General features: G+C 31.4%; 1 protein-coding gene across 2 annotated transcripts in view; it reads left to right on the plus strand.

Annotated features, from left to right (window-relative positions):
* Positions 1 to 12,071, plus strand: part of LOC143071121 (uncharacterized) — a 72,222-nt gene that overhangs the window by 38,796 nt on the left and 21,355 nt on the right. The gene's annotated exons all lie outside the window — the stretch shown is intronic.

The raw sequence follows: 12,071 nt of genomic DNA on the forward strand, positions 1-12,071 counted from the left end.
AAACTGACCATATTTTGAAACACAAATTCAGAAGTTTCGATACTTCAGGAAAGCTCGTATAAGAAAATCACGTGCTTTCATCGACTAACACTGCCCATGTTTCCACTTTAATGTGAAAGTTAACATGGCCAACAAATCAGAATAATAAATCAAAAAGTTGTTTTGTGTCAAGATTGATTGTATAATACAGGTGAGACAGGTTTTGGAACACAATGACTACCAAATAGTGTCTGCATCAATTTCGTGTACTCTTTTTATTCGACATATTTACTCCCTCTAGTCAGGAGCCTGTAATTCAATAGTTGTTGTTTATTTATGTGTTACATATTTGTTTTTAGTTCATTTTTTCTACACGAACAAGGCCTTTAGTTAGTTTCGTTTAAACATATTTATTTATAGTGGATTGGGAAACAAGTTTTGCAACTTATATTAATCCCTTTTCACTTTGCGGGTGCGAGTGCTGCCTTGTAGCGGCATTAGCCTGCTCTTTTTCGAAATCTACAAGGATGTCTTTAGCGTGCAAGAGATATGGCTCTCTCTTAACACGGATCAGCCATATATCGTCCCCTTCCGACGGACTATCATCGTTTCTTCGAGATCATACTCGCAAATGGTGTCTAGGGAGAGCCGAAAATGCAGTTCCTGAAATTTTCATCCCAGACGGGAATCGAACCAGGAACCTTTGTGTTAGTAGTCCGATGCACTAACCACTACACCACGGCTTTCTAAGTGGCCGTTAGTTTTCTCGGTTGAACTGTTTTACATTGTCATTTCTGGGCCTTTTATAGCGGACTATGCGGTATGGGCTTTGCTCATTGTTGAAGGCCGTACGGTGACCTGTAGTTAATAATTTCTATGGTATATGATATCTTGTGGAGAGTTGTCTGATTGGTTATCATACCACATCTTCTTTTTGATATCATAACAATAGTCATAATAGTCTTGACTGGCCGGCTGGCTTGTATAACGAAAAATATTTGCACTTTATTTTGAAAATGTACATAAATGTATCATAAATCAGTAATTTTAATTCTTATTATGCCAGGACTGGTCGTTTGATAAAGGTGACTATAATATTGTAACACAATGACTACAAAATGTTGTCTTCATCAATTAAGTGTGCCAAGATGTTCACGCTTTATTCAAAATATTGGCTTGTCAAACAAATTCAGTAGTTTTGATACCTCAGACTAGTTTACATAACAGAATCATTTAACTGCACCAACCTAAACTGGTCGTATTTGCACTTTAAATTCATATGGACGCATAATCATGATGACAGATTACAATTTATTTTTATGTCAGGATGGATTGTATAATAAAAATGACAGCAATACTGGTAGACAATAAGAACAAAATTTTCTCCGCATTAATTTAAAGTGCAAGCATGATTTCTTTTATTCAAAATGTTGACGCATCACAAAAAAATCAGCACTTTAAATATATCAGGCTAGCTGACAACAAAGTTTGACGGCAACATCGATAACAGATATGCATATCAAAATAAAATGTGGTATTATTGCCAATGATACGCAAGAGATCAAATGACACAAACATTAACAACTATAGGTCAACATACGGCAAAGCCCATACCTCATAGTCAGCTTTAAAAAGCCTCTAAATAAAAAAATGTAAAACATTTTAAAAAAGAACACAAACAGTCGAATTTTTGCTAATAAAAAACAAAAAAATAAATAAATGCAACACATCAATGACTGATTATTTATGTACTTTACAATGAAAAGTATGAGAAGGTATCATCTGGGAATAGTGAACTGACTGACTCTCAGTATACAATGACGCTTTATTGTTTTTATTGGTAGCTTGATGTCAAGTGGCAAATATAACATTCCAAACCAGGACGAGTACATCTTATTTTCGAACGTCCGAGATATCGTAATGCGTGATGATTGCACAAGGTTTTGTAATTTGAATTTTTACTACAATCAAGTCGATGTCAAGCTTCTCCATAGAAGACACTTTACTGCTCTTGGATTATTCCCCGAGGGCATCATTAACTTGGTAGCTTGAGGATGTGTTCTAAAGTAAAATTAAATAACTCAAGCATTCAAAATTGATTATTTTAACTGGAAGAATATTAATTAAGGATCAAAATAAGCTAAAAATGTTGATAGGTCATGGAGCTCCTTTTCAAGATATTTGATTTATAAATAATGGCGGGAAAGGCTTACTCGGAATTTTACCTTATATTTGTATTATTAGGATCTCAAATCAAAAGAAGGAAAATCAAGAATCTGCTTGAATTTTGTCAAATGACCTTTTATGAGTTATTAAGTCTTATGTTGAAAGATAAACAGGTGTTATTGGGCAAAATATTTCACCTTGTATCGTATGTAAAAACACCAAGGAGTCCGAACATTCGACACGTATTCCAAAACCTCACCTAAGTACATTCTTAAAGCATAATGAATATAAATCAATTAGTGATTACTACTAATGTTATTCTATGTAAACTATGATCGTATTGCTTTTTCAAGTACACTAAATAACTTTACTCGTTAGTGACTCTTTTTACATTTTATACACCTTTCATCTTTTTCATTTTTTATTTTCTTATAGTATACATATAATAATGGATATCAAATTTCAGCATTTTGGATCCAAATATATACAGTCAGCTATAACAAAATGAAGGACCCTTTTTAATTGAAAGGCAGATAAAAAGGGTATCCACCGCATTGGAAAACTATTTTTATTTGTCTTGATATCAACATCATAGTTTACGTTGGGTCGTTTCACGATTTTTTTTGTAGTCTCTTTCTAGATATTATTTTATGCATTACATGCATTTTTCTTCGTTTTTCAATGGATTCTGTTTCCGGTGAAATGTTCAAACGATGTCCGTATAGTGTCCGGATATGAAACGTGTTGTTTATGAACTATCTCGCCAATTTCAGAAGATTCATAGTTATCGATTATAAATGATTTCTGAAACGTCCGAAAAAGTAAACTCTCTATTACCATGAATGAAATATTTGTCACTGGACATTAAGCTACCAGCAAAACAATCAGTCAACTAACTTAATATACTATCATTCATTCAGTATAATCTTTCCAGATGACACCTGCATTAATTTTTTATTATCAAGTACAAATAAAGTCAGTATATAACAGTCATGTCAGTGTTAGATGACGCGGGAAACTGGATTTATACCACACAGCATTATGAAATAGGAAACTACCTACTTCAATGACGGTTAAAAATCATGAAAGATGAAATCCTGACTCTCTAAATTGATGTGGACAAAAATGTGTAGTCATTATAGTCACCGTGTACAAGTATTGCTGTCATTTGTTTGATACATTCCATCAAGAACTAAAAAAATATACTGACTGATATGCGGCTTTAACGTTGTCATAAGAAAGTGAAAATGATCATGAATACGGTCAGTCAGTAAACGTTTCACTTTTGATATCAACGCATATAAGTCATACTTTTTATTATAAAGTACAAATATATTTAATGTTTGTTGATGCGGTCAAATAGTTTTGTTACACGGGCCAGCATATTGAATGTGATTATTTTTTGTGGCGCGTCAATATTTTTAATAAAAAAAAGGACAGACATAGATGCGGGAAGCATGTTATAGTCATTGTGTTTCAATATTGCTACCATTTGTATTATTATAATATATCATGACATAAAAAAAAAAAAATACATTCATTTTGCAGCTATATTATTGTCATGATATAGTTCAAATTTGATCAATTTAGGTGATACTGTCAAATAGTTTTTTTTACACATTTTACTAAATACACAAATATAACAAAACTACTCAGTTTTTTAACAAGTTAATATTTTGATTAAGAAAAAGAAGACATGCTGGCACAATAAATTTATGCAGACAAAGTTTTGAAGTAATTGTGTTCCAAGATTGCTGTCATTTGTAATAAATAATCCATCCGGCGTTAAAATAATTACTGATTTATTATGCACCTATATACATTGTCATAGCACTATACAAATATGGTTGGTTTTGGTTGATGTGGTCAAATACTCTGGTTATACAAGCCAGTTTGAAATATAAAAACTACTGATTTGTTGTCAACCGCTGTTCAATAGTTATTTATCAATGCAACTCAAACCAAACCATAATCTGAGTAAAATACATCAACTATAAGTGTAAATACAACGGAACAAAATAATTCCTCCTTACATAAAACACATAATTGCTTTAATGTTTTGCAGAATGAATTTACTTTATAAAGTGCAAATATGGTCAGTTTTGGTAAATGCTTTATTTATGCTATCCAGCCTGAGATTTCAAAACTGGTAATTTTGTGAATAATTAATTTGAGTAAAAAAGAACATGCAAGCACTATATAATGACGTAGCAATTGTGTTTGATATTACTGTCATTTTTTATATATAATAAATCGTGAGGTAAAAAATAATGATTTATTATGCGGCAACATGCTTTTTTTATATAGTGCTACTTTCTTTTTTGGTTGATGTGGTCAAATTTTTTGCTCACCTGGCCCAACGGGTGATCTATCTGCCCTGAAATTTTCAGACAAATCAGACAACCCGTTGTTGGGTTGCTGCCCCCGAATTAGTAATTTTAATGAAATTTTGCAGTTTTTGGTTATTATCTTGAATACTATTATAGATAGAGATAAACTTTAAACATCAATAATGTACAACAAAGGAGGATCTACAAATAAGTTAAACACGGCCAAAATTGTTAAGTGACTCCTTAAGGGGTTATTGCCCTTTATTGTCATTTTTAACCATTTTTCTATAATTTTAGTTATCTTTTTAAAAAATCTTCTTTTCTAAAACTACTTGGCAAAATTTAACTAAACTCTGCCACAATTATTAATGGGGTATTTAGTTTAAAAATGTGTCTGATGACCCCGCCCATGAAACAAGATGGCCGTCATGGCTACAAATAGTACTAAAGGTAACATGCAATTTTTGGTTCATATCTATGAAACCAAAGCATTTAGACCTTTCAGACCAATCGGACATTTTTTGGTTGAGTTGCTGCCCCTGAATTGGTAATTTAAAATTTTTTTGCAGCTTTTGGTTATTATCTTGAATATTATTATAGATAGAGATAAACTGTAAACAGTAATAATGTACAGCAAAGTAAGAACTATAAATAAGTCCACATGACAAAAATGGTTATTTTACTCCTTAAGGAGTAATTACCCTTTATAGTCAATTTTTCGGTTGTTTCCTGTAATTAGTTAATACTTCAGTTTGATCATGTATATCTTTTATATAGTCATTTTATAAAATTTACCGTTTACAAAAGTATAAATTATTCTAAATAATAGGGATGTTCTGGTACCTAACAGAAAACCCTGGCCGTTTTTGGCACAACTTTTTTGAAATTTTGGTCCTCGATGCTGTTCAACTTTGTACTTGTTTCGGCTTTCAAACTTTTGAATCTTGGCGTCACAAGTAAGTCTTGTGTGGACAAAATACACTTCTGGCGTATTAAATTTTAAACCTGTTGCCTTTTGTTAGCTATTATTCGTGTGTTTCTTTGTCTATTGTGTTCTCCTATTTATTTGTATTGTAGTCCTGTAATGTTGTGTTGTCATTTTAATGTTATATTTCACATGGCCATAAAAGAGGGAGGTTCGGCATGCCACAAAACCAGGTTCAACCCACCATTTTTTTTATTTTTTTAAAAATGTCCTGTACCAAAAGGATTATGGTCAATGTTATATGATAGTTCTTTTCTGTGTGTGTTACATTTAAAAGTTGTGTTTCTTTTGTGTCGTTTGTTTCCTCGTATAATCATTTGAGTGTGAATTCACATTATTATAAGACGTGTCACGGTACTTTTCTATCCCAAATTCATGTATTTAGTTTAAATGTTATATTTGTTGTTCACATCGGATTTTGTCAAATGCTTAGTACGTTTCTGTGTGTGTTACATTTTAATGTTGTGTCGTCATTTTCTTGTATTTAATGCATTTCCCTCGGTTTTGGTTTATGACCCGGATTTGTTTTTGTCTATCGATTTATGAGTTTTGAACATCGGTATAGTACTGTTGCCTTTATTTAACAATTTTTGCAAGTTTTGTAATTTTTTGTGTAAATTTTTACAAATTATTTTCTACTGTCACTTCTGGGCAACATTAATTATAAATAGAGATAACCGTAAGCAGCAAGAATGTCCAGTGAAGTAAGATTTACAAACACAGCACCAACACTAAAAAACAATTTTGTCATGTTTCCTTTGTTTAATATGCACAAAAACCAAGGTGAGCGACACAGGCTCTTTAGAGCCTCTAGTTTTGTTATACGAGCCAATCATAGATACCAAAACTGCAGATTTTTTTAACGAGGCGTCAGTATTTTGAATATGAAGAGGAGGCCTGTATTATAGTATTGGTGTCTTTTGCATTATAAAATCCATCTGTTATTGCCATCACTTAAACAATCCGTACATATACTCATTTACTATGTGGCTTTGTAATTTGCGCTCCTCTACTTGCAAGTTGTTTTAGTATTCCAATGAAGTAGAATTTATCCAAGGGCTTGTACAGAAAGGAGAAAAGAAATTAACCAAGTCTTTTAATTTCACCTTTCGGTATATTGATGATGTACTGTCTCTTAATAACAATAGATTCAGTGATCACTTACATTTAATATATCCAAGTGAACTTGAAATAAAAAATACTACCGACACAGATAAATCTGCTTCATATTTAGACCTTTTTCTCGAAATGACTACTGATGGTAGTTAAAATACCAAAATTTATGACAAACGCGATGATCTTAATTTTCTTATAGTCAACATTCCATTTCTGTGTAGCAACATCGCACCGGCACCAGCATATGTAGTATATGTGTCTCAATTGATACGTTTCGGTAGAGCTATCTCAAAGTACTTAGTTTTGTTGAACGAGGAATACTGCTTTCTCAAAAGTTGCTTTCACAGGGCTATAAATCAAATTAAGGTCATCACTCAATACATTTTACGGTCGCCATCATGAGCTGATTGGCCATTATGACAAAAGAGTGTCAGAAATCATAAATGATATTATTTCTCAGTCATAATAACCTTCAATTATTACCGAACATTGCAAAGAAAAAACACGACGGGTGCCGTATACGGTGCAGGAAATGCTTACCCTTCCAGAGCACCTGATTTCACTCCCGGTTTTTAGTGGAGTTCGTGTTGTTTCTTATTTATTATTTATAACTGTTGATGTAAATGTTCTTTGGTTTTGTGAGTCTTTGTTTGCTCCTTGGTTTAGATTGTTATTATCTTTCATTATATAAGTGCAAATATGGTTAAGTTTGATTGATTTGTGAAATCTTTTTGTTATACAAGCCAGTCTCAGATATGATACTAACAATTTTTGGTGACGATTCAGTTATTTAAATAAATTGAGGACATGCTGGCACTCTTAATTGATGCAGAAAAAGAATCAGTGGTAATATGTAAACTCTGAATTTTATCTGAACCATTATAGTAACTAGTTAATTACTTATTTAGTTCAATTATTAGATTAAGTCAGGGTCAACTAAATTTATATAATATATTTGTTTCATAGCTTTGTTATAGCGAAACGCGCGTCTGGTGTATTAAATTATAAACCTGATATCTTTTGATAGCTATCAGGCGTGTGTTTCTCTGTCCTATGAGTTCTCTCATTTGTTTGTATTATAAGTATTTTTTGATAAGTTTGATATATTATATATTAATATAACATATGAGATGAGAAATCATATACAACAATCCAAGATGAGGGGTCAGTAGAAGCCTTTGTCTTATGTAACGACCCGACGTTAAAGGTATACAGGTATAAGGTATAGTCCTGTCATGTAATGTTGTCATTTAAATGTTATTATTTAAATTGCCATAAATTGCGGGAAGTTTAGCAAGCCACAAAACCAGGGTCAACCCAACATTTTTTTTTAAATATCCTGTACCAAGTCAGGAAAATGGCCATTGTTATATTATTATTCGTTTCTGTGTGTTTTACATTTAAGTAATGTGTTTCTGTTGTGTCAAAGTTCCCTACTTATATTTGATGTGTTCCCTCAATTTTAGTTTGTAACCCGGATTTGTTTTTTTTCTCAATCGATTTATGAATTTCAAAAAGCGGTATACTACTGTTGCCTTGATATATTTACTGTCTGTAAACCATTATTGCTTTCATTTATCATGATTAATTGATGCAATATATGTTTAATTATTATTGCAATTGTTAATCGATTTTATCTGATGAACAATTTTTTTTTTAAGATTGTTGCTATATTTTCAAACGGTCCAGAACTCCAAGATTTTATATAACATATATACGCCTTACACAAATTGATATATTTTTTCAATTGCGCATTCAAATCGCGTAATTAGTGTTACCCCCATCGTTTCGATTTATAAAAGACAGTTTACGGATAAATTTGTATAACAACCAGTATTAGGCGTTCTTCATTTACAAATGTATCTAACCTGTAATATACAAATCAAGTAACAAAGGCATTATTTTATCAATCGATGTTGAGCGGTCCTGGTTGCAAGTTACTTTACTGTTGGGCATACTAGCCATACATATCTTAAAATAAGGTTTCGCTTGATCGGTTATATTTTGTATATTTAAACAAAACGCATTTGATTAACAGGTCGAACACCTGTTGTTCTTTAACCCTGCGGACTGCCATTGGCGATTGCTAAATAAAATTGATTGCAAGATGTAATGGATTTTAATATAAATTAAATACTAAACAGAACACAATAAACTTGTGGCCAAGATGTTCTGCCACAAACATAATTTTTTTTTTGGTACACCAGATTTGCGTTTTTTTTCCAACGGAATCAGGTTTTAACTTTTAACTTACTTTTCAATTTAGACTTGTTTATATATATATATATATATATATATATATATATATATATATATATATATATATAAGAAAATTATTAAAAGATAATAACGGTTTCAATGCATCACTTTTTTACTAGTACTTTCACTGCTTCCGCAGATCTTCAGGTAATGTGACTTGTATATAAATAAAACAATTGATTGACGTTAACAGTAGTATGACGTTAACAAATACAAGGAAGACTACTAATGTCATTTTAAGACTTTAAAATGTTACGTTAAAATTAGAATATCATTTATCATTTAATCCCGGGTTGAGAATGTTTATGAATAATTCTTCTTTCTTCCTCCGGAGAAAATCATTTTGACGATATATATATACAACTCAGTCTAAGGATTTGCACAACTGTACTGATATAAGATGTTATAATACGAAAATGTTGTTATTAAATCGTGTAGACAAATATTTCGGCTCAACAAATGGCCTTCTTCAAGTGTCACAAGTTTGTATATGTATATATTATAATTCAAAAATTCGCAGACTACATTTCACATCAAATAATACCAGTTCGTTTAAATGTTGCCACTAGCTCTTGCATGCCTTCTGGCAATCTTCAGGAGACGTGTTAACAATTTCCTTGACAACACTACTATTGGTAACGCTCGTTACGTTACAATAATGGTAAGGGGAGATAAATCAAATGTGTTTACGTAGATCTGTTTAATTTTAATTGAAAGATCTTTATAAAGAGTGCTTCCTTTGCCAGTCTTTTATATTTACTATATTCGTTCATTTTATAGAATGGAAATACGGTAAATTTTCCCCTACTGCACGTTTCGAAATGTTCGCTTACATCTTGCATTCGTATGGTTGGATCTCGTATATTTTGTCTGTAAATACGGACTATTTGACATATTGAATTACCAATCTGTCCGATGTAAAATTCCTTGCAAGTGCTGCATACAATACAGTAAATTAGGTTTACCGTTTTGCAATAAATGTCTGTATTTGAAAAAATTGTTTGGCCGTTGAGTAATGTTATTTGCGGCCTGGTTTTCATATATTCACAAAGACCACATCTAGGGTCATTACAATTTAAAACGTTGTATTTTATTCGAGTTGGGTCTTAAAATTTAGACCTTGTTTAAATCTTTTTAAAGGCTGTCTTTTACTTTTCAGGAATTTTTCTGTTGGGAAAAGCTTTTTTATTTATTTTTTTTTTTTTTTTGTAAAACCGGCAAATTTGCTTTTATGACTTTGAATATGTCAGGATTGTTTGGGTTATGAGTACTAACAAACAGAATAAATTCTGTAGTACTCTCTCTATGTGCTGTGGACCTTCGTTCCTTCATTATCATTGCTTTTGCCTTTTCTATTCCCTTTGATTATTCAGTTTTTGTACATGTACATGCATACTAGTAATTCCTTGAATATATGTAAGGTATTCGATTGTTTTTGGTTATCAATTATTTTTTTCATAATTAAGTTATGTCTACTCATAACATTATTCAAATCATTGCAAATTAAGACGAAGGAGCAAGATAGCATCCAAAAACGAGGGCATGTCGAATAGGAATATTTTGTGTATCATGATCTAAGGAAACAATTTATTGAACTATTGTTTAATCATAAAGTTTATCATTTGATATATTGAACAGTCACTCATGGTTGATAAAATGTGTTTATCAGTAACTTTTGATCTTTTGTCAAACGTGACTAGAAAATGTGTATTTCACCTGTATCAGACTGCACCAAATTGTATCACCGATCCTAACAGAGTAGACAATATGGACTAGATATTTTGTTTTACTGTAATAAAAACAAATACACGTATTCATAGTTTTGTATTCTTCATTATTGTAAATTCTTTTTTTCTTAAATTATACTTATAAAGTGTCATTTAAGTTTGAGATTGCATCTCAACTACTCAATTTTGGCAAAAATTTAATTTTTTGTTTGACAGTTTTTGTAAATAACTAGTACATAATTATCCTCCAACATGTCCAAATTGATTACAAAAAAATATTTTTTTATGTTATTGAAATATTGTAGTATTTAGGCCAATCAAGCTGCAACACATCAAATTGTACATTCATCTGGATGTGCGATTTCTTAACAGTGTAAACGTGAGAGAGAATCATTGTGTTGATGTTGTTTATTTAAGAAAAAAAAGAGATACTCAAAAGACTTGAGTTAGAGATCCAGTCTTTAGAAAACTGTGTAAATGGCAAACATTGCAAAATTAATGTGACTTCAATTAATAGAAAGATTGTTAATTAGAGAATAAATGACAGACCTTAGTTAGGGATCTTATTGGAACAATAGAGAAGTTGCAGTTTTTGTAAATTAGAAGAGAAAGCATTCGTTTGGAAATCCGTTAATGAACTCATCAATGTCCAAGGACACCACATTTCTGACACTATATGCATTCTCTTTAGTATGGATAATTAAAACATTGTAGTGACGTCATTCTATTGTTGTATCCTTTTTTATTTCAGTGATTGAATTATCAGGTACCTGTAATAAACCATAATGTTACTTTTAACTGTCCAAAATTCTAAAGAATAACTCTCCTCTTTCTTGGACAGCTGAAGGTATCATAATTGTTTCATACAGGTAAAGACAGTCAAATCTTTAAAAAATAAAACTATCAATTCCGCCATTTTTTCTCATGAGAGCAAAAATATAACTAAAGAAAAACTGAGAAATACAATGTCACTCATCAAAACGGTTTCTTGAGAAAAAAATCACTTTCAAATTAATTTTAACACTGTCAATACTTATATCACAACTATTTTTCACATGTTTTCGGTTGTCTCCTTTAACACTAATTGAATTGATTGATAATGCTCGTTGTAAGTCTTGTTTTTGTTACGTTTATGCATTTCTTTTTTCAAAGATATATCCTCATTCGTCATTGGTTATCAAAATTGACCTCTGGTGCTGCTCGTATTCTTCCTAACATCATTTTCAGCTACCATTAACATGAAAACAGAAATAATGCTTCGAATGAATGATATATCATGCCGCAATTCGAAGGCCTATAAACAACCCAAACCTCACCATGTGTACAAAGTACAAATCTTGAACCTGCTCCATAAACTAGAGTATTACAATAGTATTGATAAATTTTGATTTTTCGTCCGAACATGCATTTCATATTTTCAACTGTCCGTTTAACAACAAACAATCAATCAATCAAATAATTTAGGTTTCGAGGTTGATTTACAAGTTGATGTATTGTAAGTCTGATAAT

The sequence above is a fragment of the Mytilus galloprovincialis genome, chromosome 1 (genome assembly GCF_965363235.1).
Source record: "Mytilus galloprovincialis chromosome 1, xbMytGall1.hap1.1, whole genome shotgun sequence".
In the NCBI taxonomy this organism is placed as follows: Eukaryota; Metazoa; Mollusca; class Bivalvia; order Mytilida; family Mytilidae; genus Mytilus; species Mytilus galloprovincialis.